This window comes from Peromyscus eremicus, chromosome 8b (assembly GCF_949786415.1).
Source record: "Peromyscus eremicus chromosome 8b, PerEre_H2_v1, whole genome shotgun sequence".
In the NCBI taxonomy this organism is placed as follows: domain Eukaryota; kingdom Metazoa; phylum Chordata; class Mammalia; order Rodentia; family Cricetidae; genus Peromyscus; species Peromyscus eremicus.
In genome coordinates this window covers 5,091-31,574 of record NC_081424.1, presented here as the reverse complement: position 1 = coordinate 31,574, position 26,484 = coordinate 5,091, and positions in this window count along the sequence as shown.

Genomic DNA, 26,484 nt, shown 5'->3' with positions numbered 1-26,484 from the left:
TACAAGCAAGAGTTGTTTTCTGTTAAAGAAGTCACTATTGCGCTCCCATTGCCATACACAGTGTAAATATCACTGGCGTCTATTTCCAGCACTTACAGTGCATTGGACTAGAGGGATGATAATGTTCTTGTCAGTTTCCTAAGTACAGTTGAACTACATATGGCCCGTGTGTGTAGGAAGCACAGATCTTTTGTTCAGAGCAAAATAACAGTTCTGGAACTATAGGAAACAGAGTACAATAGAAGAGTATTATTTGCTCAAAACTAGAGTGTGTTTCTTGTAAGGCGAGCCAGTATTTGTTTCCCATTCATAAACGGAGTTGAATCACGTGCAGTTTCTGGTCCTACGAGCAAGAGTATTTTTCTGGAAAGGAATGCCACTATTACGCTTCCATTGCCATACAGAGTGAAAATATCACTCGCGTCTCTTCCCAGTATGTACAGTATTGGACTGAAGAGAAGCTAGTGTTCTTTTCAGTTTCCTAAGCAGAGTTGAACGAGATATGGCCCATGTGTGTAGGAAGCACAGTTCTTTTTTTCTGAGCAAGCTCACTCTACTGGACCTATAAGAAACAGAGTAGAGTAGAAGAGTGCTCTTTTCTCAAAAGCAGAGTGTGTTTCTTGTAAGGTGAGCTAGTGTTTGTTTCCCATTCATAAACGGAGTTGAATCACATGAAGTTTCTGGTCCTAGGAGTAAGAGTTGTTTTATGGTAGGGAAGTCACTATTGTGCTCCCGTTGCCATACACATTGCAAATAGCACTCGTGTCTTTTCCAAGCTAGTACAGTCTATTGGACTGAAGATAATCTACTGTTCTTGTATGTTTCCTAAGCAGAGTTGAACTAGATATGACTTGTGTGTCTAGGAAGCACAGTTCTTTGTTCTGAGCAAGCTCACTGTTCTGGCCCTATAGGAAACACAGTATAGTAGAAGAGTCCACTTTTCTCAAAAGTAGAGTGTGTTTCTTCAGGCGAGCTAGGGTTTGTTTCCCATTAATAAACGGAGTTGAATCACATGCAGTTTCTGGTCCTATGAGCAAGAGTTTTTTTCTGGTGAGGAAAGTCACTACTGTGCTCAAATTGTCATACACTGTACAAATAGCACTTGCGTGTGTTCCCAGCAAGAAGAGTGTATTGGATTGAAGAGAAGCTACTGTTCTTGTCAGTTTCCTAAGAAGAGTTGAACTCGATATGGCCCGTGTGTGTAGGAAACACAGTTCTTTTATTCTGAGCAAGCACACTATTCTGGCCCTATGGAAACAGAGTAGAGTAAGAGAGTTCCCTTTTTTCAAAAGTAGAGTGTGTTTCTTGTAAGTGGATCTAGTGTTTGTTTCCCATTCATGATCGGAGTTGAATTACATGCAGTTTCTGATCCTATAAGCAAGAGGTGTTTTCTGGTAAGGAAAGTCACTATTGGGCTCCCATTGCCATATACAGTGCAAATAGCACTCGTATCTGTTCCCATCAAGTACAGTGTATTGAACTGAAGAGAAGGTACTGTTCTTGTCAGTTTCCTAAGCAGAGTTGAACTAGATATGGCCTTTGTGTTTAGAAAGCACAATTCTTTTGTTCTCAGCAAGCTCACTGTTCTGACACTATAGGAAACAGTGTAGAGTATAAGAGTGTTCTTTTCTCAAAAGCAGAGTGTGTTTCTTGTAAGGCGAGCAAGTATTTGTTTCCCAATCATAAACGGAGTTGAACTACATGAAATTTCTCATCCTACAAGCAAGAGTTGTTTTCTTGTAAGAAAAGTCACTATTGTGCTCCCATTGAAATACAGTGCAAATAGCTCTCGCTTCTTTCCCAGCAAGTACAGTGTATTGGACTGTGAGAAACTACTGTTCTTGTCAGTTTCCTAAGCAGAGTAGAACCGTATATGGCATGTATGAGTAGGAGGCACAGTTCATTGTTCTGAGCATGCTCACAGTTCGGGCCCTATAGGAAACAGAGTAGAGTAGAAGAGTGCTCTTTTCTCTAAAGCAGAGTGTGTTTCTTGTAAGGTGAGCTAGTGTTGGTTTCCCATTCATAAACGGAGTTAAATCACATGCAGTTTCTTGTAATACTAACAAAAGTTTTTTCTGGTAAGGAAAGTCACTATTGTGCTCCCATTGCCATACACAGTGCAAATAGACCTCGCGACTGTTCCCAGCAAGTACAGTGTATTGGACTGAAGAGAAGCTACTGTTCTTGTCAGTTTCTTAAGCAGATTGAACTAGATATGGCCCGTGTGTAGGAAGCACGTTTCTTTTTTTCTGAGCAAGTTCACTCTTCTGTCCCTATAGAAAACACAGTGGAGTAGAAGAGTGCTCTTCTCTCAAAAGCAGAGTGTGTTTCTTGTAATGCGAGCTAGTGTTTGTTTCCCATTCATAAAGGGATTTGAATCACATGCAGTTTCTGGTCCTATGAGCAAAAGTAGTTTTCTGGTAAGGAAAGTCATTATTGTGATCCAATTGCAATACCCAGTGCAAATAGTACTCGCATCTGCTACTAACAGTTACAGAGTATTGGACTTAAGAGAAGCTACTGTAATTCTCAGTTTCCTAAGCAGAGTTGAACTAGATATGGCCTTAGTGTGTAGGAAGCACAGTTCTTTTGTTCTGAGGAAGCTCACTGTTCTGGTACTATAGTAAACAGAGTAGAGTAGAAGAGTGCTCTTTTCTCAAAATCAGAGTGTGTTCCTTGTAGGCGAGCTAGTGTTTCTTTCCCATTCCTAAATGTAGTTGTATCACATGCAGTTTCTGGTCCTACGAGCAGGAGTTGTTTTCTGGTAAGGAAAGTCACTATTGTGCTCACAATGCCATACACTGTGCAAATAGCACTCGCATCTGTTCCCAGCAAGAACAGTGTATTGGACTGTAAAGAAGGTACTGTTCTTTTAAATTTCCTAACCAGAGTTGAACTAGATATGACCCGTGTGTGTAGGAAGCCCAGTTCATTTGTGATGGGCAAGCTCACTCTTTTGGCCATATAAGAAACACAGTAGAGTAGAACAATGCTCTTATCTCAAAGGCAGAGTGGGTTTCTTGTAAGACGAGTTAGCGTTTTTTTCCATTCATAAGTGGATTTGAATCACGTACAGTTTCTGGTCATTTGAGCAAGAATTGTTTTCTGGTAAGGAAAGTCACTATTGTGCTCTCAATGCCATACACAGTGCAAATAGCACTCGCATCTGTTCCCAGCAAGTACAGTGTATTGGACTGTAAAGAAGGTACTGTCCTTTTCAGTTTCCTAACCAGAGTTGAACTAATATGACCTGTGTGTGTAGGAAGCCCAGTTCATTTGTTATGGGCAAGCTCACTCTTTTGGCCATATAAGAAACGCAGTAGAGTAGAAGAATGCTCTTATCTCAAAGGAAGAGTGGGTTTCTTGTAAGACGAGCTAGCCTTTTTTCCCATTCATAAGTGGGTTTGAATCACATGCAGTTTCTGGTCCTAGGAGCAAGAGTTGTTTTCTGGTAAGGAAAGTCACTATTGTGCTCTCAATACCATACACAGTGCAAATAGCACTTGCGTCTGTTCCCAGCAAGTACAGTGTATTGGACTGAAGAAAAGGTACTGTTCTAATCAGTTTTCTAAGCAGAGTTGAACGAAATATGGCCGGTGTGTGCAGGAGGCACAATTGTTTTGTTCTGAGCATGTTCACTGTTCTGTCCCTATAGAAAACACAGTGGAGTAGAAGAGTGCTCTTCTCTCAAAAGCAGAGTGTGTTTCTTGTAAGGTGAGCTAGTGTATGATTCCCATTCATAAAGGGAGTTGAATCACATGCAGTTTCTGGTCCTACGAGCAAGAGTAGTTTTCTGGTAAAGAAAGTCACTATTGCGAACCAATTGCAATACCCAGTGCAAATAGCACTCGTGTCTGTTCCTAGCAAATAAAATGTATTTCACTGAAGAGAATGTGCTGTTATTGTCAGTTTCCTAAGCAGTATTGGACGAAATATGGCTCGTGTGTGCAGAAAGAACATTTCTTTTGTTCAGAGCAAGCTGACTGGTCTTGCCCTATAGGAAGCACAGTGGAGTAGAAGAGTGTTCTTCTCTCAAAAGCAGAGTGTGTTTCTTGTAAGGCAAGCTAGTGTTTTTTTTTTCCCATTCATAAGCGGAGTTGAATCACATGCAGGTTCTATTCCTATGAGCAAGAGTTGTTTTCTTGTAAGGAAAGTCACTATTGTGCTCCCAATGCCATACACAGTGCAAATAGCTCTTGCATCTGTTCCCATCAAGTACAGTGTATTGAACTGAAGAGAAGGTACTGTTCTTGTCAATTTCCTAAGCAGAGTTGAACTAGATATGGCCTTTGTGTTTAGAAAGCACAATTCTTTTGTTCTCAGCAAGCTCACTGTTCTGACACTATAGGAAACAGTGTAGAGTATAAGAGTGTTCTTTTCTCAAAAGCAGAGTGTGTTTCTTGTAAGGCGAGCAAGTATTTGTTTCCCAATCATAAACGGAGTTGAACTACATGAAATTTCTCGTCCTACAAGCAAGAGTTGTTTTCTTGTAAGAAAAGTCACTATTGTGCTCCCATTGAAATACAGTGCAAATAGCTCTCGCTTCTTTCCCAGCAAGTACAGTGTATTGGACTGTGAGAAACTACTGTTCTTGTCAGTTTCCTAAGCAGAGTAGAACCGTATATGGCATGTATGAGTAGGAGGCACAGTTCATTGTTCTGAGCATGCTCACAGTTCGGGCCCTATAGGAAACAGAGTAGAGTAGAAGAGTGCTCTTTTCTCTAAAGCAGAGTGTGTTTCTTGTAAGGTGAGCTAGTGTTGGTTTCCCATTCATAAACGGAGTTAAATCACATGCAGTTTCTTGTAATACTAACAAAAGTTTTTTCTGGTAAGGAAAGTCACTATTGTGCTCCCATTGCCATACACAGTGCAAATAGACCTCGCGACTGTTCCCAGCAAGTACAGTGTATTGGACTGAAGAGAAGCTACTGTTCTTGTCAGTTTCTTAAGCAGATTGAACTAGATATGGCCCGTGTGTAGGAAGCACGTTTCTTTTTTTCTGAGCAAGTTCACTCTTCTGTCTCTATAGAAAACACAGTGGAGTAGAAGAGTGCTCTTCTCTCATAAGCAGAGTGTGTTTCTTGTAATGCGAGCTAGTGTTTGTTTCCCATTCATAAAGGGATTTGAATCACATGCAGTTTCTGGTCCTATGAGCAAAAGTAGTTTTCTGGTAAGGAAAGTCATTATTGTGATCCAATTGCAATACCCAGTGCAAATAGTACTCGCATCTGCTACTAACAGTTACAGAGTATTGGACTTAAGAGAAGCTACTGTAATTCTCAGTTTCCTAAGCAGAGTTGAACTAGATATGGCCTTAGTGTGTAGGAAGCACAGTTCTTTTGTTCTGAGGAAGCTCACTGTTCTGGTACTATAGTAAACAGAGTAGAGTAGAAGAGTGCTCTTTTCTCAAAATCAGAGTGTGTTCCTTGTAGGCGAGCTAGTGTTTCTTTCCCATTCCTAAATGTAGTTGTATCACATGCAGTTTCTGGTCCTACGAGCAGGAGTTGTTTTCTGGTAAGGAAAGTCACTATTGTGCTCACAATGCCATACACTGTGCAAATAGCACTCGCATCTGTTCCCAGCAAGAACAGTGTATTGGACTGTAAAGAAGGTACTGTTCTTTTAAATTTCCTAACCAGAGTTGAACTAGATATGACCCGTGTGTGTAGGAAGCCCAGTTCATTTGTGATGGGCAAGCTCACTCTTTTGGCCATATAAGAAACACAGTAGAGTAGAACAATGCTCTTATCTCAAAGGCAGAGTGGGTTTCTTGTAAGACGAGTTAGCGTTTTTTTCCATTCATAAGTGGATTTGAATCACGTACAGTTTCTGGTCATTTGAGCAAGAATTGTTTTCTGGTAAGGAAAGTCACTATTGTGCTCTCAATGCCATACACAGTGCAAATAGCACTCGCATCTGTTCCCAGCAAGTACAGTGTATTGGACTGTAAAGAAGGTACTGTCCTTTTCAGTTTCCTAACCAGAGTTGAACTAATATGACCCGTGTGTGTAGGAAGCCCAGTTCATTTGTTATGGGCAAGCTCACTCTTTTGGCCATATAAGAAACGCAGTAGAGTAGAAGAATGCTCTTATCTCAAAGGAAGAGTGGGTTTCTTGTAAGACAAGCTAGCCTTTTTTCCCATTCATAAGTGGGTTTGAATCACATGCAGTTTCTGGTCCTAGGAGCAAGAGTTGTTTTCTGGTAAGGAAAGTCACTATTGTGCTCTCAATACCATACACAGTGCAAATAGCACTCGCGTCTGTTCCCAGCAAGTACAGTGTATTGGACTGAAGAAAAGGTACTGTTCTAATCAGTTTTCTAAGCAGAGTTGAACGAAATATGGCCGGTGTGTGCAGGAGGCACAATTGTTTTGTTCTGAGCATGTTCACTGTTCTGTCCCTATAGAAAACACAGTGGAGTAGAAGAGTGCTCTTCTCTCAAAAGCAGAGTGTGTTTCTTGTAAGGTGAGCTAGTGTATGATTCCCATTCATAAAGGGAGTTGAATCACATGCAGTTTCTGGTCCTATGAGCAAGAGTAGTTTTCTGGTAAAGAAAGTCACTATTGCGAACCAATTGCAATACCCAGTGCAAATAGCACTCGTGTCTGTTCCTAGCAAATAAAATGTATTTCACTGAAGAGAATGTGCTGTTATTGTCAGTTTCCTAAGCAGTATTGGACGAAATATGGCTCGTGTGTGCAGAAAGAACATTTCTTTTGTTCAGAGCAAGCTGACTGGTCTTGCCCTATAGGAAGCACAGTGGAGTAGAAGAGTGTTCTTCTCTCAAAAGCAGAGTGTGTTTCTTGTAAGGCAAGCTAGTGTTTTTTTTCCCATTCATAAGCGGAGTTGAATCACATGCAGGTTCTATTCCTATGAGCAAGAGTTGTTTTCTCGTAAGGAAAGTCACTATTGTGCTCCCAATGCCATACACAGTGCAAATAGCTCTTGCATCTGTTCCCAGCAAGTACAGTGTATTGAACTGAAGAGAAGCTACTGTTCTTTTGAGTTTCCTAAGCAGAGTTGAACTAGATATAGCCCGTTTATGTAGAAACCACAGTTCTTTTTTTCTGAGCAAGCTCACTCTTCTGGCCCTATAGGAAACAGAGTAGAGGATAAGAGTGCTCTTTTCTCAATTGCAGAGTTTGTTTCTTGAAAGACGAGCTAGTGTTTGTTTCCCCTTCCTAAATGGAGTTGAAGCACATGCAGTTTCTGGTCCTATTCAACAGTATTTTTTTCTGGTAAGAAAAGTCGCTATTGTGCTCCCAATGTCATATACAGGGCAAATAGCACTCCCGTCTGTTCCCATCAAGTACAGTGTATTGGAATGAAGAGAAGCTACTGTTCTTATCAGTTTCCTAAGCCAAATTTAACAAGATATGTCACGTGAGTGTAGGAATCACAGTTCTTTTGTTCTGAGAAAGCTCAGTCTTCTGGCCCTTTAGGAAACACAGAAGAGTAGAAGAGTGCTCTTTTCTCAAGACCAGAGTGTGTTTCTTGTAAGGTGAGCTAGTGTTTGTTTCCCATTCATAAACGGAGTTGAACCACATGCATATTCTGTTCCTAAGAGCAAGTGTTGTTTTCTGGAAAGAAAGTCACTATTGTGCTCCCATTGCCATATACAGTGCAAATAGCACTCGCGTCTGATCCCAGCAAGTACAGTGTATTGGACTGAAGAGAAGCTACTGTTCTTGTTATTTTTCTACGCAGAGTTGAATTAGATATGGCCTGTGTGTGTAGGAAGCACAGTTCATTTGTTGTGAGCAAGCTCACTGTTCTGGCACTATAGGAAATACAGTAGAGTAGAAGAGTGCTCTTTTCTCAAAAGCAGAGTGTGTTTCTTTTAGCGATAGCTCCTGTTTGTTTCCCATTTACATATGGAGTTGAATCACATGCAGTTTCTGGTCCTATGAACAAGAGTTGTTTTCTAGTAAGGAAATTCACTTTGTGTTCCCATTGCCATACACAGTGCAAATAGCACTCGCGTCTGTTCCCAGCAAGTACAGTGTATTGCACTGAATAGAAGCTGCTGTTCTTATCAATTTCTTATGCTGAGTTGAACTAGATATGGCCCGTGTGTGTAGGAAGCACAGTTTTTTTTCCTGATTCAGCTCACTCTTCTGGCACTATAGGAAAGACAGTAGCATAGAAGAGTGCTCTTTTCTCAAAAGCAGAGTGTGTTTATTGTAAGGCGAGCTAGTGTTTGTTTCTCATTCATTAACACAGTTGTTTCACATGCAGTTTCTGGTCCTACGAAGAGAAGTTGTTTTCTGTTAAGGAAAGTCACTATTGTGCTCCCCTTGTCATACACAGTGCAAATAGCACTCTCGTATGTTCCCAGCCTACAGTGTACTGGCCTGAAGAGAAGCTACTTTTCTTGTCTGTTTCCTAAGCAGAGTTGAACTAGATATGGCCCGTGTGAACGAAGCACAGTTCTTCTGTTCTGAGCAAGCTCACTCTTCTGGCATTATAGGAAAAACTGTAGAGTAGAAGAGTGCTCTTTTCTCAAAAGCAGAGTATGTTTCTTGTAAGGCGAGCTAGTGTTTGTTTCCCATTCATAAAAGGAGTGAATTACATGCAGTTTCTGCTCCGACTAGCAAGAGTTGCTTTCTGATAAGGAAAGTCACTATTGCGATTACATTGTCATACACAGTGCAAATAGCATTCACATCTGTTCCCAGCAAGTACAGTGTATTGGACTGAAAAGAAGCTACTGTTCTTTACAGTTTCCTAAGCATAGTTAGACTAGATATGGTTTGTGCGTGTAGGAAGCATAGTTCTTTTGTTCTGAGCAAGCTCATTGTTCTGGACCTATAGGAAACACAGTAGAATAGAAGAGTGCTCTTTTCTTAAAAGCAGAGTGTGTTTTTTCTAAGGAGAGCTAGTGTTTTTTCCCATTTATACACAGAGTTGAATTACATGCAGTTACTGGTCCTACAAGCAAGAGTTGTTTTCTGATAAGGAAAGTCACTATTGTGTTCCCAGTTCCATACAGAGTGCAAATAGCATTCGCATCTGCTCCCAGCAAGTACAGTTTATGGTACTTAAGGGAAGCTACTGTTCTTGTCAGTTTCCTAAGCAGAGTTGAACTAGATTTGCCCAATGTGTGTAGGAATCACAGTTCTTTTGTTCTGATCAAGCTAACTCTTGGTTCTATAGGAAACACCGAAGAGTAGAAGAGTGCTTTTTTGTCAAAAGCAGAGTGTGTTTCTGTATGGCGAGCTAGTGTTTGTTTCCCATTCATAAATGGAGTTGAATCACTTGCAGTCTCTGGTCCTACGAGCAAGAGTTGTTTTCTGGTAAGAAGAGTCACTATTGCGCTCCCATTGCCATACACAGTGCAAATAGCACTCGCGTCTGTTCCGGCAAGTACAGTGTATTGGACTGAAGAGAAGCTACTGTTCTTGTAAATTTACTGAGCAGAGTCGAACTAGATTTGGCCCGTGTGTGTAGGAAGCACAGTTCTTTTTTTCTGAGCAAGCTTCCTGTTTGTGCGTGTAGGAAGCATAGTTCTTTTGTTCTGATCAAGCTCAGTGTTCTGGACCTATAGGATACTGACTAGAATAGAAGAGTGCTTTTTTCTCAAAAGCAGAGTGTGTTTCTTGTAAGGCAAGCTCGTGTTTGTTTCCCATTCATAAACAGAGTTGAATCACATACAGTTTCTGGTCCTGGGAGCAAGAGTTGCTTTCTCTTAAGGAAAGTCACTATTGTACTCCCATTGCCAAACACAGTGCAAATAGCACTCACATCTGTTCCCAGCAAATACAGTGCATTGGACTGAAGAGAAGCTGCTGTTCTTGTCAGTTTCCTAAGCATAGTTGAATTAGATATGGGCTGTGTGTATAGGAAGCACAGTTTCTTTGTTCTGAGCAAGCTCACTCTTCTGGGAATATAGGAAACACAGTAGAGTAGAGGAGTGCTCTTTTTTCAAAAGCAGAGAGTGTTTTTTGCAACGCGAGCTAGTGTTTGTTTCCCATTCATAACCGGAGTTGAATCACATGCAGTTTCTGGTCCTATAAACAAGAGTTGTTTTCTGGTAAGGAAATTCAATTTGTGTTCCCATTGCCATAACCAGTGCAAATAACACTTGCGTCTGTTCCCAGAAAGTACAGTGTATTGCACTGAAGAGAAGCTACTGTTCTTATCAATTTCTAATGCTGAGTTGAACTAGATATGGCCCGTGTGTGTAGGAAGCACAGTTATTTTGTCGTGATTCAGCTCACTCTTCTAGCACTATAGGAAACACAGTAGCATAGAAGAGTGCTCTTTTCTCAAAAGCAGAGTGTGTTTATTTTAAGGTGAGCTAGCATTTGTTTCTCCTTCATTAACACAGTTGTATCAGATGCAATTTTTGGTCCTACGAGAAAGAGTTGTTTTCTGTTAAGGAAAGTCACTATTGTGCTCCCATTGCCATACACAGTGCAAATAGCACTCACATCTGTTTCCAGCAAGTACAGTGTATTGGACTGAAGAGAAGCTACCGTTCTTGTCTGTTTCTTAAGCAGAGTTGAACTAGATATGGCCCGTGTGAACGAAGCACAGTTCTTCTGTTCTGAGCAAGCTCACTCTTCTGGCATTATAGGAAACACAGTAGAGTAGAAGAGTGCTCTTTTATCAAAAGCAGAGTGTGTTTCTTGTAAGGTGAGCTAGTGTTTGTTTCCCATTCATAAACGGAGTTGAATGACATGCAGTTTCTGGTCCTACGAGCAAGAGTTGTTTTCTGTAAGGAAAGTCACTATTGTGCTCCCAGTTCCATACACAGTGAAAATAGCACTCTTGTCTGTTCCAAGCAAGTACAGTGTATTGGACTTAAGAGAAGCTACTATTCTTGTCATTTTCCTAAGCAGAGTTGAACTAGATATGACCCGTGTGTGTAGGAAGCACAATTCTTTTGTTCTGAGCAAGCTCACTGTTCTGGCCCTATAGGAAACACAGTAGAGTAGAAGAGTTTTCTTTTTTCAAAAGCAGAGTGTGTTTCTTGTAAGGCGAGCTAGTGTTTGTTTCTCATTCATAAACAGAGTTGAATCACATGCAGGTTCTGGTCCTAAGAGCAAGAGTTGTTTTCTGGTAAGGAAAGTCACTAATGCACTCCCATTGTATTACAAAGTGCAAATAGCACTCGCATTTTTCCCAGCAATACAGTGTATTGGACTGAAGAAAAGCTACTGTTCCTGTCAGTTACCTAAGCAGAGTTTAACTAGATATGGCCCCTGTTTGTAGTAAGCACAGTTCTTTTGTTCTGAGCAAGTTCGCTGTTCTGGACATATAGGAAAAACAGTAGAGTAGATGACTGCTTTTTTCTCAAAAGCAGAGTGTGTTTTCTGTAAGGCGAGCTAGTGTTTGTTTCCCATTCATCAACGGAGTTGAATCACATGCAATTTCTGGGTCCTACGAGCAAGTTATATTTTCTGGAAAGGAAAGTCACTATTATGCTCTTTTTGCCATACAGAGTACAAACAGCACTCAGGTCTATTCCCAACAAGTAGAGTGTATTGGATTGAAGAGAAGCTACTGTTCTTATCAGTTTCCTAAGCAGAGTTTAACTAGATATGGCACGTGTGTGTAGGAAGCACAGTTGTTTTTTTTTTTTTTTTTTGAGCAACCTCGCTGTTCTGGCCCTATAGGAAACACAGTAGAGTGTAAGAGTGCTCTTTTTTCAAAAGCAGAGTGTATTTCTTGTAAGCCGAGCTAGAGTTTGTTTGCCATTCATAACCGGAGTTGAATCACATGCAGTTTCTAGACCAATGAGCAAGAGTTGTTTTCTGGTAAGAAGAGTCACTATTGCAATCACATTGCCATACAAAGTTCAAATAACACTCGCGTCTGTTCCCAGCAAGTACAGTGTATTGGACTGAAGAGAAGCTACTGCTCTTGTCAGTTTCCTAAGCAGAGGTGAACTAGATATAGCCCATGAGTGTAGGAACACAGTTCTTTTTTTCTGAGCATGCTGACTCTTCTGGTACTATAGAAAACACAGTAGAGTAGAAGAGTGCTCTTTTCTCAAAAGCAGAGTGTGTTTCTTGTAAGGCGAGCTAGTGTTTGTTTCCTATTCATAAAAGGAGTTGAATCACATGCAGTTTCTGGTCCTACCAGCAACAGTTGTTTTCTGGTAAAGAAAGTCACTATTGCTGTCCCATTGCCATACAGATTGCAAATAGCACTTGTGTCTTTTCCCAGCAAGTAAAGTGTATTGGACTGAAGAGAAGATAAGGCTCTTGTCATTTTCCTAAGCAGAGTTTTACTAGATACGGCCCTTGTGAGTAGGAAGCACAGTTCTTTTGTTCTGAACAAGCTCACTGTTCTGGCCCTACAGAAAACACACTAGAGAAGAAGAGTGCTCTTTTCGCAAAAGCAGAGTGTGTTTATTGTAAAGCGATCTATTGTTTGTTTCCCATTCATAAATGGAGTTGAATCACATGCTGTATCTGCTCCTATGAGCAAGAGTTGTTTTCTGTTAAGGAAAGTCACTATTGTCCTCCCATTAACATACACAGTGCAAATAGCCCTCGCTTCTGGTCCCAGCAAGTACAGGGTATTGGACTGAAGAGAATCTACTGTTCTTGTCAGTTTCCTAAGCAGAGTTAAACTAGATATGGCCGTGTGTGTAGGAAGCACTGTTCTTTTGTTCTGAGAAAGCTCTCTCTTCTGGCCCTATAGGAAACATAGTAGAGTAGAAGAGTGCTATTTTCTCAAAAGCAGAGTGTGTTTCTTATAAAACAATCTATTTTTTGTTTCTCATTCATAAAGGTAGTTGAATCACATGCTATTTCTGGTCCTACGAGTTAGAGTTGTTTTCTGGTAAAAAAAAAAAAAAAACCTCACTATTTCGCTCCCATTGCCTTACACAGTACAAATAGCACTCGTGTCACTTCCAAGAAAGTACAGTGTATTGGACTGAAGAGAAGCTACTGTTCTTGTCAGTTTTCTAAGTAAAGTTTAACAAGATATGGCCGGCGTGTGTAGGATTACAGTTCCTTTTTTCTGAGCATGCTCACTCTTCTGGCTCTATTGGAAACACAGTAGAGTTGAAGAGTGCTCTTTCCTCAAAACCAGTGTGTTTTTCTTGTTAGGTGAGCTAATGTTTGTTTCCCATTCGTAAACACAGTTGAATCACATGCAGTTTCTGGTCCTATGAGCAAGAGTTGTTTTATGGAAAGGAAAGTCACTATTGTGCTCCCTTTGCCATTCACAGTGCAAAAAGCACTCATGACTGTTCCCTTCAATTACAGTGTATTGGACTGAAGAGAACTACTGTTCTTGTCAGTTTTCTTAGCAGAGTTGAACTATATGGCCCGTGTGAGTAGGAAGCACAGTTCTTTTGTTCTGTGCCAGCTCACTTTTCTGGCCCCATATGAAAGAGATGAGAGTAGAAGAGTTCTCTTTTCTCAAAAGCAGAGTGTGTTTCTTGTCAGGCGAGCTAGTGTTTGTTTCCCCTTCATTTACTAAGTTGAATCACATGCAGTTTCTGTTCCTAAGAGTAAGAGTTGTTTTCTCGAAAGGAAAGTCACTATTGCGTCCCCATTGCCATTCACAGTGCAAATAGCCCTCGCGTCAGTTCCCAGCAAGTACAGTGTATTGGAATGAAGAGAAGCTACTCTTCTTGGCAGTTTCCTAAGCAGAGTTGAACAAGATGTGGCCCTTGTGTGTAGGAAGCACAGTTCTTTTGTTATGAGGAAGCTCACTGTTCTGGCCCTATGGAAATCACACTTTGTTTCCCATTCATAAAAGGTGTTGAATCACAAGCAGATTCTGGTCCTAAGAGCAAGAGTTGCTTTCTGGTAATGAAAGTCACTATTGTGCTTCCATTGCCATATACAGTGCAAATCGCCCTCACGTCTGTTCTCTTGCATGTACAGTGTTTTGGCCTGAAGAGAAGCTACTGTTCTTGTCAGTTTCCTAAGCAGAGTTGAACTAGATATGGAACGTGTGTGTAGGAACCACTGTTCTTTTGTTTTGAGCAAGCTCATTCTTCTGGCACTGTAGGAAACACAGTAGAGTAGAAGAGTGCTCTATTCTCAAAAGAACAGTGTGTTTCTTGTAAGGCGAACTAGTGTTTGTTTCCCATTCATAAACAGAGTTCAATCACATCCAGTTTCTGGTACTACAAGCAAGAGTTTTTTTCTGGTAAGGAAAGTCACTATTGTGCTCCCATTGCCATACACAGTGCAATTAGCACTCGCGTCTGTTCCCAGAAGGTACACTGTAATAGACTGAAAAGAAGCTACTGTTCTTGTCAGTTTCCTTAGCAGAGTTGAACTATATGGCCCGTGTGAGTAGGGAGCACAGTTCTTTTGTTCTGTGCCAGCTCACTTCTCTGGCCCCATATGAAACAGATTAGAGTAGAAGAGTTCTCTTTTCTTAAAAGTAGAGTATGTTTCTTGTCAGGCGAGCTAGTGTTTGTTTCCCCTTCAATAAAAAAGTTGAATCACATGCAGTTTCTGGTCCTAGGAGTAAGAGTTGTTTTGTCAAATGGAAAGTCACTGTTGTGCCCCCATTGCCATTCACAGTGCAAATAGCCCTCGTGTCAGTTCCCAGCAAGTACAGTGTATTGGAATGAAGACAAGCTACTCTTCTTGGCAGTTTCCTAAGCAGAGTTGAACAAGATGTGGCCCTTGTGTGTAGGAAGCACAGTTCTTTTGTTATGAGCAAGCTCACTGTTCTAGCCCTATGGAAATCACAGTTTGTTTCCCATTCATAAAATGTGTTGAATCACACCCAGATTCTGGTCTTAGGAGCAAGAGTTGCTTTCTGGTAATGAAAGACACAATTGTGCTTCCATTGCCATATACAGTGCAAATCGCCCTCACGTCTGTTCTCTTGCAGGTACAGTATTTTGGCCTGAGGAGAAGCTACTGTTCTTGTCAGTTTCCTAAGCAGAGTTGAACTAGATATGGAACGTGTGTGTAGAAAGCACTGTTCTTTTGTTTTGAGCAAGCTCATTCTTCTGGCACTGTAGGAAACACAGTAGAGTAGAAGAGTGCTCTTTTCTCAAAAGAACAGTGTGTTTCTTGTAAGGCGAACTAGTGTTTGTTTCCCATTCATAAACGGAGTTCAATCACATCCAGTTTCTGGTCCTATGAGCAAGAGTTTTTTTCTGGTAAGGAAAGTCACTATTGTGCTCCCATTGCCATACACAGTGCAATTAGCACTCGCGTCTGTTCCCAGAAGGTACACTGTAATGGACTGAAGAGAAGCTACTGTTCTTGTCAGTTTCCTTAGCAGAGTTGAACTATATGGCCTGTGTGAGTAGGAAGCACAGTTCTTTTGTTCTGTGCCAGCTCACTTCTCTGGCCCCATATGAAACAGATTAGAGTAGAAGAGTTCTCTTTTCTCAAAAGCAGAGTGTGTTTCTTGTCAGGCGAGTTAGTGTTTGTTTCCTTTTCATTAACAAAGTTGAATCACATGCAGTTTCTGGTCCTAGGAGTAAGAGTTGTTTTGTCAAAAGGAAAATCACTGTTGCGCCCCCACTGCCATTCTCAGTTTAAATAGCCCTCGTGTCAGTTCCCAGCAAGTACAGTGTATTGGAATGAAGACAAGCTACTCTTCTTGGCAGTTTTTTAAGCAGAGTTGAACAAGATGTGGCCCTTGTGTATAGGAAGCACAGTTCTTTTGTTATGAGCAAGCTCACTGTTCTAGCCCTATGGAAATCACAGTTTTTTTCCCATTCATAAAAGGTGTTGAATCACACCCAGATTCTGGTCTTAAGAGCAAGAGTTGCTTTCTGGTAATGAAAGACACAATTGTGCTCCTATTGCCATACACAGTGCAAATCGTCCTCGTGTCTGTTCTCTTGCAGGTACAGTGTTTTGGACTGAAGAGAAGCTACTGTTCTTGTCAGTTTCCTAAGCAGAGTTGAACTAGATATGGCCCGTGTGTGTAGGAAGCACTGTTTTTTTGTTCTGAGCAAGCTCACTCTTCTGCACCTATAGGAAACACAGGAGAGTAGAAGAGTGCTATTTTCACAAAAGCAGAGTGTGTATCTTGTAAGGAGAGCCAGTATTTGTTTCCCATTCAAAAAAGGAGTTGAATCACATGCAGGTTTTGGTCCTACGAGCCAGAGTTGCTTTCTGGTAAGGAAAGACACTGTTGCGCTCAAATTGCCATACACAGTGCAAATAGTCCTCGCGTCTGTTCCTAGCAAGTACAGTGCATTGGACTGAAGAGAAGCTACTGTTCTTGTCAGTTTCCTAAGCAGAGTTGAAGAAGATATGGTCTGTGTGTATAGGAAGTACAGTTCTTTTGTTCTGAGCAAGCTCACTCTTCTGGCCCTGTAGGAAACACAGTAGAGTAGAAGAGTGCTCTTTTCTCAAAAGCACAGTGTGTTTCTTGTAAGTCGAGCTAGTGTTTGTTTCCCATTCATAAAGGAAGTTCAATCACATCCAGTTTCTGGTCCTATGAGCAAGAGTTTTTTTCTGGTAAGGAAAGTCACTATTGTGCTCCCATTGCCATACACAGTGCAATTAGCACTCACGTCTGTTCCCAGAAGGTACACTGTAATAGACTGAAAAGAAGCTACTGTTCTTGTCAGTTTCCTTAGCAGAGTTGAACTATATGGCCCGTGTGAGTAGGGAGCACAGTTCTTTTGTTCTGTGCCAGCTCACTTCTCTGGCCCCATATGAAACAGATTAGAGTAGAAGAGTTCTCTTTTCTTAAAAGTAGAGTGTGTTTCTTGTCAGGCGAGCTAGTGTTTGTTTCCCCTTCAATAAAAAAGTTGAATCACATGCAGTTTCTGGTCCTAGGAGTAAGAGTTGTTTTGTCAAATGGAAAGTCACTGTTGTGCCCCCATTGCCATTCACAGTGCAAATAGCCCTCGTGTCAGTTCCCAGCAAGTACAGTGTATTGGAATGAAGACAAGCTACTCTTCTTGGCAGTTTCCTAAGCAGAGTTGAACAAGATGTGGCCCTTGTGTGTAGGAAGCACAGTTCTTTTGTTATGAGCAAGCTCACTGTTCTAGCCCTATGGAAATCACAGTTTGTTTCCCATTCATAAAATGTGTTGAATCACACCCAGATTCTGGTCTTAGGAGCAAGAGTTGCTTTCTGGTAATGAAAGACACAATTGTGCTCCCATTGCCATATACAGTGCAAATCGCCCTCACGTCTGTTCTCTTGCAGGTACAGTATTTTGGCCTGAGGAGAAGCTACTGTTCTTGTCAGTTTCCTAAGCAGAGTTGAACTAGATATGGAACGTGTGTGTAGAAAGCACTGTTCTTTTGTTTTGAGCAAGCTCATTCTTCTGGCACTGTAGGAAACACAGTAGAGTAGAAGAGTGCTCTTTTCTCAAAAGCACAGTGTGTTTCTTGTAAGGCGAACTAGTGTTTGTTTCCCATTCATAAACGGAGTTCAATCACATCCAGTTTCTGGTCCTATGAGCAAGAGTTTTTTTCTGGTAAGGAAAGTCACTATTGTGCTCCCATTGCCATACACAGTGCAATTAGCACTCGCGTCTGTTCCCAGAAGGTACACTGTAATGGACTGAAGAGAAGCTACTGTTCTTGTCAGTTTCCTTAGCAGAGTTGAACTATATGGCCTGTGTGAGTAGGAAGCACAGTTCTTTTGTTCTGTGCCAGCTCACTTCTCTGGCCCCATATGAAACAGATTAGAGTAGAAGAGTTCTCTTTTCTCAAAAGCAGAGTGTGTTTCTTGTCAGGCGAGTTAGTGTTTGTTTCCTTTTCATTAACAAAGTTGAATCACATGCAGTTTCTGGTCCTAGGAGTAAGAGTTGTTTTGTCAAAAGGAAAATCACTGTTGCGCCCCCACTGCCATTCTCAGTTTAAATAGCCCTCGTGTCAGTTCCCAGCAAGTACAGTGTATTGGAATGAAGACAAGCTACTCTTCTTGGCAGTCCAATGACCAAGAGTTTTTTTCTGGTAACAAGAGTCACTATTGCGCTCCCATTGTCATACACAGGGCAAATAGCACTGGCGTCAGTTCCCAGCATATACAGTGTATTGGACTGAAGAGGATCTACTGTTCTTGTCAGTTTCCTAAGCAGAATTGAACTAGATATGGCCATGGGTGTAGGAAGCACAGTTCTTTTGTTCTGAGCAAGCTCACTGTTCTGGCCCTATAGGAAACACAGTAGAGTAGAAGAGTGCCCTTTTCTGAGAAGCAGAGTGTGTTTCTTGTAAGGCGAGCTAGCGTTTGTTTCCCAGTCCTAAATGGAGTTGATTCACATGCAGTTTCTGGTCCTACGAGCAAGAGTTTTTTTCTGGTAAGAAGAGTCACTATTGTGCTCCCATTTTAATACACAGAGTAAATAGCACTGGCGTCTTTTCCTAGCATGTACAGTGTATTGGACTAAAGAGGAGCTACGGTTCTTGTCAGTTTCCTAAGCAGAATTGAACTAGATATGGCCGTGTGTGTAGGAAGGATAGTTCTTTTGTTCTGAGCAAGTTCTCTCTTCTGGCCCTATAGGAAACACAGTAGAGTAAAAGAGTGCTCTTTTCTCAAAAGCAGAGTGCGTTTCTTGTAAGGCAAGCTAGCGTTTGTTTCCCAGTCCTAAATTGTGTTGAATCACATGCAGTTTTTTGTCCTACGAGCAAGAGTTGTTTTCTGGTAAGGAAAGTCACTATTGCGCTCCCATTGCCATACACAGTGCAAATAGCATTCGCGTCTGTTCCCAGCAAGTACAGTGTATTGGACTGAAGAGGAGCTACTGTTTTTTCAGTTTCCTAAGCAGAGTAGAACTAGATATGGCCCGTGTGTGTAGGAAGCACAGTTCTTTGTTCTGAGCAAGCTCACTGTTCGGACCCCATATGAAACACAGTAGAGTAGAAGAGTGCTCTTTTCTCAAAAGCAGAGTGTGTTTCTGGTAAGTCGATCTAGTGTTTGTTTCCCAGTCAGAAATGGAGTTGAATCTCATGCAGTTTCTGGTCCTACGAACAAGAGTTGTTTTCTGGTAAGAAGAGTCACTATTGCGCTCCCATTGCCATACACAGTGCAAATAGCACTCGCGTCTGTTCCCAGCAAGTACAGTGTATTGGACTGAAGAGGAGCTACTCTTCTTGTCAGTTTCCTAAGCAGAGTTGAACTAGATATGTCCCCCGTGTGTAGGAAGCACAGTTCTTTTGTTCTGAGCAAGCTCACTGTTCGGACCCCATATGAAACACAGTAGAGTAGAAGAGTGCTCTTTTCTCAAAAGCAGAGTGTGTTTCTTGTAAGGCGAGCTAGCTTTTGTTTCCCAGTTATAAATGGTGTTGAATCTCATGCAGTTTCTGGTCCTACGAGCAAGAGTTGTTTTTGGTAAGAAGAGTCACTATTGCGCTCCCATTGCCCTACACAGTGCAAATAGCACTCGCGTTTGTTCCCAGCAAGTACAGTGTATTGGACTAAAGAGGAGCTACTGTTTTGTCAGTTTCCTAAGCAGAGTTGAACTAGATATGGCCCGTGTGTGTAGGAAGCACAGTTCTTTTGTTCTGAGAAACTCACTGTTCGGACCCCATACAAAACACAGGAGAGTAGAAGAGTGCTCTTTTCTCAAAAGCAGAGTGTGTTTCTTGTAAGGCAAGCTAGCGTTTGTTTCCCAGTTATAAATGGAGTTGAATCACATGCAGTTTCTGGTCCTATGAGCAAGAGTTTTTTTCTGGTAACAAGAGTCACTATTGCGCTCCCATTGTCATACACAGGGCAAATAGCACTGGCGTCAGTTCCCAGCATGTACAGTGTATTGGACTGAAGAGGATCTACTGTTCTTGTCAGTTTCCTACGCAGAATTGAATTAGATATTGCCGTGTGAGTAGGAAGTACAGTTCTTTTGTTCTGAGCAAGCTCACTGTTCGGACACCATATTAAACACAGTAGAGTAGAAGAGTGCTCTTTTCTCAAAAGCAGAGTGTGTTTCTTGTAAGGCGAGCTAGCTTTTGTTTCCCAGTCCTAAATGGAGTTGAGTCACATGCAGTTTCTGGTCCTATGAGCAAGAGTTGTTTTCTGGTAAGAAGAGTCACTATTGCGCTCCCATTGTCATACAGAGGGCAAATAGCACTGGTGTCGTTTCCCAGCATGTACAGTGCATTGGACTAAAGAGGATCTACTGTTCTTGTCAGTTTCCTAAGCAGAATTGAACTAGATATGGCCATGGGTGTAGGAAGCACAGTTCTTTTGTTCTGAGCAAGCTCACTGTTCTGGCACTAAAGGAAACACAGTAGAGTAGAAGAGTGCTCTTTTTTCAAAAGCAGAGTGTATTTCTTGTAAGGCGAGCTAGCGTTTTTTTCGCAGTCCTAAATGGAGTTGAATCACATGCAGTTTCTGGTCCAATGACCAAGAGTTTTTTTCTGGTAAGAAGAGTCACTATTGCGCTCCCATTGTCATACACAGGGCAAACAGCACTGGCGTCAGTTCCCAGCATGTACAGTGTATTGGACTGAAGAGGATCGACTGTTCTTGTCAGTTTCCTAAGCAGAATTGAACTAGATATGGCCCGTGTGTGTAGGAAGTGCAGTTCTTTTGTTTTGAGGAAGCTCACTTTTCTGACCCCATATGAAACACAGTAGAGTAGAAGAGTGCTCTTTTCTCAAAAGCAGAGTGTGTTTCTTGTAAGGCGAGCTAGCGTTTGTTTCCCAGTACTAAATGGAGTTGAGTCACATGCAGTTTCTGGTCCTACGAGCAAGAGTTGTTTTCTGGGAAAAAGAGTCACTATTGAGCTCCCATTGTCACACAGAGGGCAAATAGCACTGGCGTCGGTTCCCAGCATGTACAGTGCATTGGACTAAAGAGGATCTACTGTTCTTGTCAGTTTCCTAAGCAGAATTGAACTAGATATGGCCATGGGTGTAGGAAGCACAGTTCTGTTGTTCTGAGCAAGCTCACTGTTCTGGCCCTATAGGACACACAGTAGAGTAGAAGAGTGCTCTTTTCTCAAAAGCAGAGTGTGTTTCTTGTAAGGCGAGCTAGTGTTTGTTTCCCAGTACTAAATGGAGTTGAGTCACATGCAGTTTCTGGTCCTACGAGCAAGAGTTGTTTTCTGGTAAGAAGATTCACTATTGCGCTCCCATTGTCATACACAGGGCAAATAGCACTGGCGTCGGTTCCCAGCATGTACAGTGCATTGTTCTAAAGAGGATCTACTGTTCTTGTCAGTTTCCTAAGCAGAGTTGAACTAGATATGATCCGTGTGTGTAGGAAGCACAGGTCTTTTGTTTTGAGCAATCTCACTGTTCGGACCCAATATGAAACACAGCAGATTAGAAGAGTGCTCTTTTCTCAAAAGCAGAGTGTTTCTCGTAAGGCGAGCTAGCGTTTGTTTCCCAGTCCTAAATGGAGTTGAATCTCATGCAGTATCTGGATCTACGAGCAAGAGTTGTTTTCTGGTTAAAAGAGTCACTATTGCGCTCCCATTGCCATACACAGTGCAAATAGCACTCACGTCTGTTCCCAGCATGTACAGTGTATTGGACTGAAGAGGAGCTACTGTTCCTGTCAGTTTCCTAAGATGAGGTTTACTAGATATGGCCCGTGTGTGTAGGAAGCACAGTTCTTTTGTTCTGAGCAAGCTCACTGTTCTGGCCCTATAGGAAACACAGTAGAGTAGAAGAGTGCTCTTTTCTGAGAAGCAGAGTGTGTTTCTTGTAGGGCGAGCTAGCGTTTGTTTCCCAGTCCTAATTGGAGTTGAATCACATGCAGTTTCTGGTCCTACGACCAAGAGTTGTTTTCTGGTAAGAAGAGTCACTATTGCGCTCCCATTGTAATACACAGGGTAAATAGCACTGGCGTCTGTTCCCAGCATGTACAGTGTATTGGACTGAAGAGGAGCTACTGTTCTTGTCAGTTTCCTAAGCAGAATTGAACTAGATATGGCCCTGTGTGTTGGAAGCACAGTTCTTTTGTTCTGAGCAAGCTCTCGATTCTGGCCCTACAGGAAACACAGTAGAGTAGAAGAGTGCTCTTTTCTCAAAAGCAGAGTGCGTTTCTTGTAAGGCAAGCTAGCATTTGTTTCCCAGTCCTAAATTGAGTTGAATCACATGCAGTTTTTTGTCCTACGAGCAAGAGTTGTTTTCTGGTAAGGAAAGTCACTATTGCGCTCCCATTGCCATACACAGTGCAAATAGCACTCGCGTCTGTTCCCAGCAAGTACAGTGTATTGGACTGAAGAGGAGCTACTCTTCTTGTCAGTTTCCTAAGCAGAGTTGAACTAGATATGGCCCGTGTGTGTAGGAAGCACAGTTCTTTTGTTCTGAGCAAGCTCACTGTTCGGACCACATATGAAACACAGTAGAGTAGAAGAGTGCTCTTTTCTCAAAAGCAGAGTGTGTTTCTGGTAAGACGATCTAGTGTTTGTTTCCCAGTCAGAAATGGAGTTGAATCTCATGCAGTTTCTGGTCCTACGAACAAGAGTTGTTTTCTGGTAAGAAGAGTCACTATTACGCTCCCATTGCCATACACAGTGCAAATAGCACTCGCGTTTGTTCCCAGCAAGTACAGTGTATTGGACTGAAGAGGAGCTACTGTTCTTGTCAGTTTCCTAAGCAGAGTTGAACTAGATATGTCCCCCGTGTGTAGGAAGCACAGTTCTTTTGTTCTGAGCAAGCTCACTGTTCGGACCCCATATGAAACACAGTAGAGTAGAAGAGTGCTCTTTTCTCAAAAGCAGAGTGTGTTTCTTGTAAGGCGAGCTAGCGTTTGTTTCCCAGTTATAAATGGTGTTGAATCTCATGCAGTTTCTGGTCCTACGAGCAAGAGTTGTTTTTGGTAAGAAGAGTCACTATTGCGCTCCCATTGCCCTACACAGTGCAAATAGCACTCGCATTTGTTCCCAGCAAGTACAGTGTATTGGACTAAAGAGGAGCTACTGTTTTGTCAGTTTCCTAAGCAGAGTTGAACTAGATATGGCCCGTGTGTGTAGGAAGCACAGTTCTTTTGTTCTGAGAAACTCACTGTTCGGACCCCATAGAAAACACAGGAGAGTAGAAGAGTGCTCTTTTCTCAAAAGCAGAGTGTGTTTCTTGTAAGGCGAGCTAGCGTTTGTTTCCCAGTTATAAATGGAGTTGAATCACATGCAGTTTCTGGTCCTATGAGCAAGAGTTTTTTTCTGGTAACAAGAGTCACTATTGCGCTCCCATTGTCATACACAGGGCAAATAGCACTGGCGTCAGTTCCCAGCATGTACAGTGTATTGGACTGAATAGGATCTACTGTTCTTGTCAGTTTCCTACGCAGAATTGAATTAGATATGGCCGTGTGTGTAGGAAGTGCAGTTCTTTTGTTCTGAGCAAGCTCACTGTTCGGACCCCATATTAAACACAGTAGAGTAGAAGAGTGCCCTTTTCTGAGAAGCAGAGTGTGTTTCTTGTAAGGCGAGCTAGCGTTTGTTTCCCAGTCCTAAATGGAGGTGAGTCACATGCAGTTTCTGGTCCTACGAGCAAGAGTTGTTTTCTGGGAAAAAGAGTCACTATTGAGCTCCCATTGTCACACAGAGGGCAAATAGCACTGGCGTCGGTTCCCAGCATGTACAGTGCATTGGACTAAAGAGGATCTACTGTTCTTGTCAGTTTCCTAAGCAGAATTGAACTAGATATGGCCCGTGTGTGTAGGAAGCACAGTTCTTTTGTTCTGAGCAAGCTCACTGTTCTGGCCCTATAGGAAACACAGTAGAGTAGAAGAGTGCTCTTTTCTCAAAAGCAGATTGTGTTTCTTGTAAGGCTAGCTAGTGTTTATTTCCCAGTTCTAAATGGAGTTGAATCACATACAGTTTCTGGTCCTACGACCAAGAGTTGTTTTCTGGTAAGAAGAGTCACTGTTGCTCTCCCATTGTCATACAGAGGGCAAATAGCACTGGTGTCGTCTCCCAGCATGTACAGTGCATTGGACTGAAGAGGAGCTACTGTTCTTGTCAGTTTCCTAAGCAGAGTTGAACTAGATATGGCCCGTGTGAGTAGGGAGCACAGTTCTTTTGTTCTGTGCCAGCTCACTTCTCTGGCCCCATATGAAACAGATTAGAGTAGAAGAGTTCTCTTTTCTTAAAAGTAGAGTATGTTTCTTGTCAGGCGAGCTAGTGTTTGTTTCCCCTTCAATAAAAAAGTTGAATCACATGCAGTTTCTGGTCCTAGGAGTAAGAGTTGTTTTGTCAAATGGAAAGTCACTGTTGTGCCCCCATTGCCATTCACAGTGCAAATAGCCCTCGTGTCAGTTCCCAGCAAGTACAGTGTATTGGAATGAAGACAAGCTACTCTTCTTGGCAGTTTCCTAAGCAGAGTTGAACAAGATGTGGCCCTTGTGTGTAGGAAGCACAGTTCTTTTGTTATGAGCAAGCTCACTGTTCTAGCCCTATGGAAATCACAGTTTGTTTCCCATTCATAAAATGTGTTGAATCACACCCAGATTCTGGTCTTAGGAGCAAGAGTTGCTTTCTGGTAATGAAAGACACAATTGTGCTTCCATTGCCATATACAGTGCAAATCGCCCTCACGTCTGTTCTCTTGCAGGTACAGTATTTTGGCCTGAGGAGAAGCTACTGTTCTTGTCAGTTTCCTAAGCAGAGTTGAACTAGATATGGAACGTGTGTGTAGAAAGCACTGTTCTTTTGTTTTGAGCAAGCTCATTCTTCTGGCACTGTAGGAAACACAGTAGAGTAGAAGAGTGCTCTTTTCTCAAAAGAACAGTGTGTTTCTTGTAAGGCGAACTAGTGTTTGTTTCCCATTCATAAACGGAGTTCAATCACATCCAGTTTCTGGTCCTATGAGCAAGAGTTTTTTTCTGGTAAGGAAAGTCACTATTGTGCTCCCATTGCCATACACAGTGCAATTAGCACTCGCGTCTGTTCCCAGAAGGTACACTGTAATGGACTGAAGAGAAGCTACTGTTCTTGTCAGTTTCCTTAGCAGAGTTGAACTATATGGCCTGTGTGAGTAGGAAGCACAGTTCTTTTGTTCTGTGCCAGCTCACTTCTCTGGCCCCATATGAAACAGATTAGAGTAGAAGAGTTCTCTTTTCTCAAAAGCAGAGTGTGTTTCTTGTCAGGCGAGTTAGTGTTTGTTTCCTTTTCATTAACAAAGTTGAATCACATGCAGTTTCTGGTCCTAGGAGTAAGAGTTGTTTTGTCAAAAGGAAAATCACTGTTGCGCCCCCACTGCCATTCTCAGTTTAAATAGCCCTCGTGTCAGTTCCCAGCAAGTACAGTGTATTGGAATGAAGACAAGCTACTCTTCTTGGCAGTTTTTTAAGCAGAGTTGAACAAGATGTGGCCCTTGTGTATAGGAAGCACAGTTCTTTTGTTATGAGCAAGCTCACTGTTCTAGCCCTATGGAAATCACAGTTTTTTTTCCCATTCATAAAAGGTGTTGAATCACACCCAGATTCTGGTCTTAAGAGCAAGAGTTGCTTTCTGGTAATGAAAGACACAATTGTGCTCCTATTGCCATACACAGTGCAAATCGTCCTCGTGTCTGTTCTCTTGCAGGTACAGTGTTTTGGACTGAAGAGAAGCTACTGTTCTTGTCAGTTTCCTAAGCAGAGTTGAACTAGATATGGCCCGTGTGTGTAGGAAGCACTGTTTTTTTGTTCTGAGCAAGCTCACTCTTCTGCACCTATAGGAAACACAGGAGAGTAGAAGAGTGCTATTTTCACAAAAGCAGAGTGTGTATCTTGTAAGGAGAGCCAGTATTTGTTTCCCATTCAAAAAAGGAGTTGAATCACATGCAGGTTTTGGTCCTACGAGCCAGAGTTGCTTTCTGGTAAGGAAAGACACTGTTGCGCTCAAATTGCCATACACAGTGCAAATAGTCCTCGCGTCTGTTCCTAGCAAGTACAGTGCATTGGACTGAAGAGAAGCTACTGTTCTTGTCAGTTTCCTAAGCAGAGTTGAAGAAGATATGGTCTGTGTGTATAGGAAGTACAGTTCTTTTGTTCTGAGCAAGCTCACTCTTCTGGCCCTGTAGGAAACACAGTAGAGTAGAAGAGTGCTCTTTTCTCAAAAGCACAGTGTGTTTCTTGTAAGTCGAGCTAGTGTTTGTTTCCCATTCATAAAGGAAGTTCAATCACATCCAGTTTCTGGTCCTATGAGCAAGAGTTTTTTTCTGGTAAGGAAAGTCACTATTGTGCTCCCATTGCCATACACAGTGCAATTAGCACTCACGTCTGTTCCCAGAAGGTACACTGTAATAGACTGAAAAGAAGCTACTGTTCTTGTCAGTTTCCTTAGCAGAGTTGAACTATATGGCCCGTGTGAGTAGGGAGCACAGTTCTTTTGTTCTGTGCCAGCTCACTTCTCTGGCCCCATATGAAACAGATTAGAGTAGAAGAGTTCTCTTTTCTTAAAAGTAGAGTGTGTTTCTTGTCAGGCGAGCTAGTGTTTGTTTCCCCTTCAATAAAAAAGTTGAATCACATGCAGTTTCTGGTCCTAGGAGTAAGAGTTGTTTTGTCAAATGGAAAGTCACTGTTGTGCCCCCATTGCCATTCACAGTGCAAATAGCCCTCGTGTCAGTTCCCAGCAAGTACAGTGTATTGGAATGAAGACAAGCTACTCTTCTTGGCAGTTTCCTAAGCAGAGTTGAACA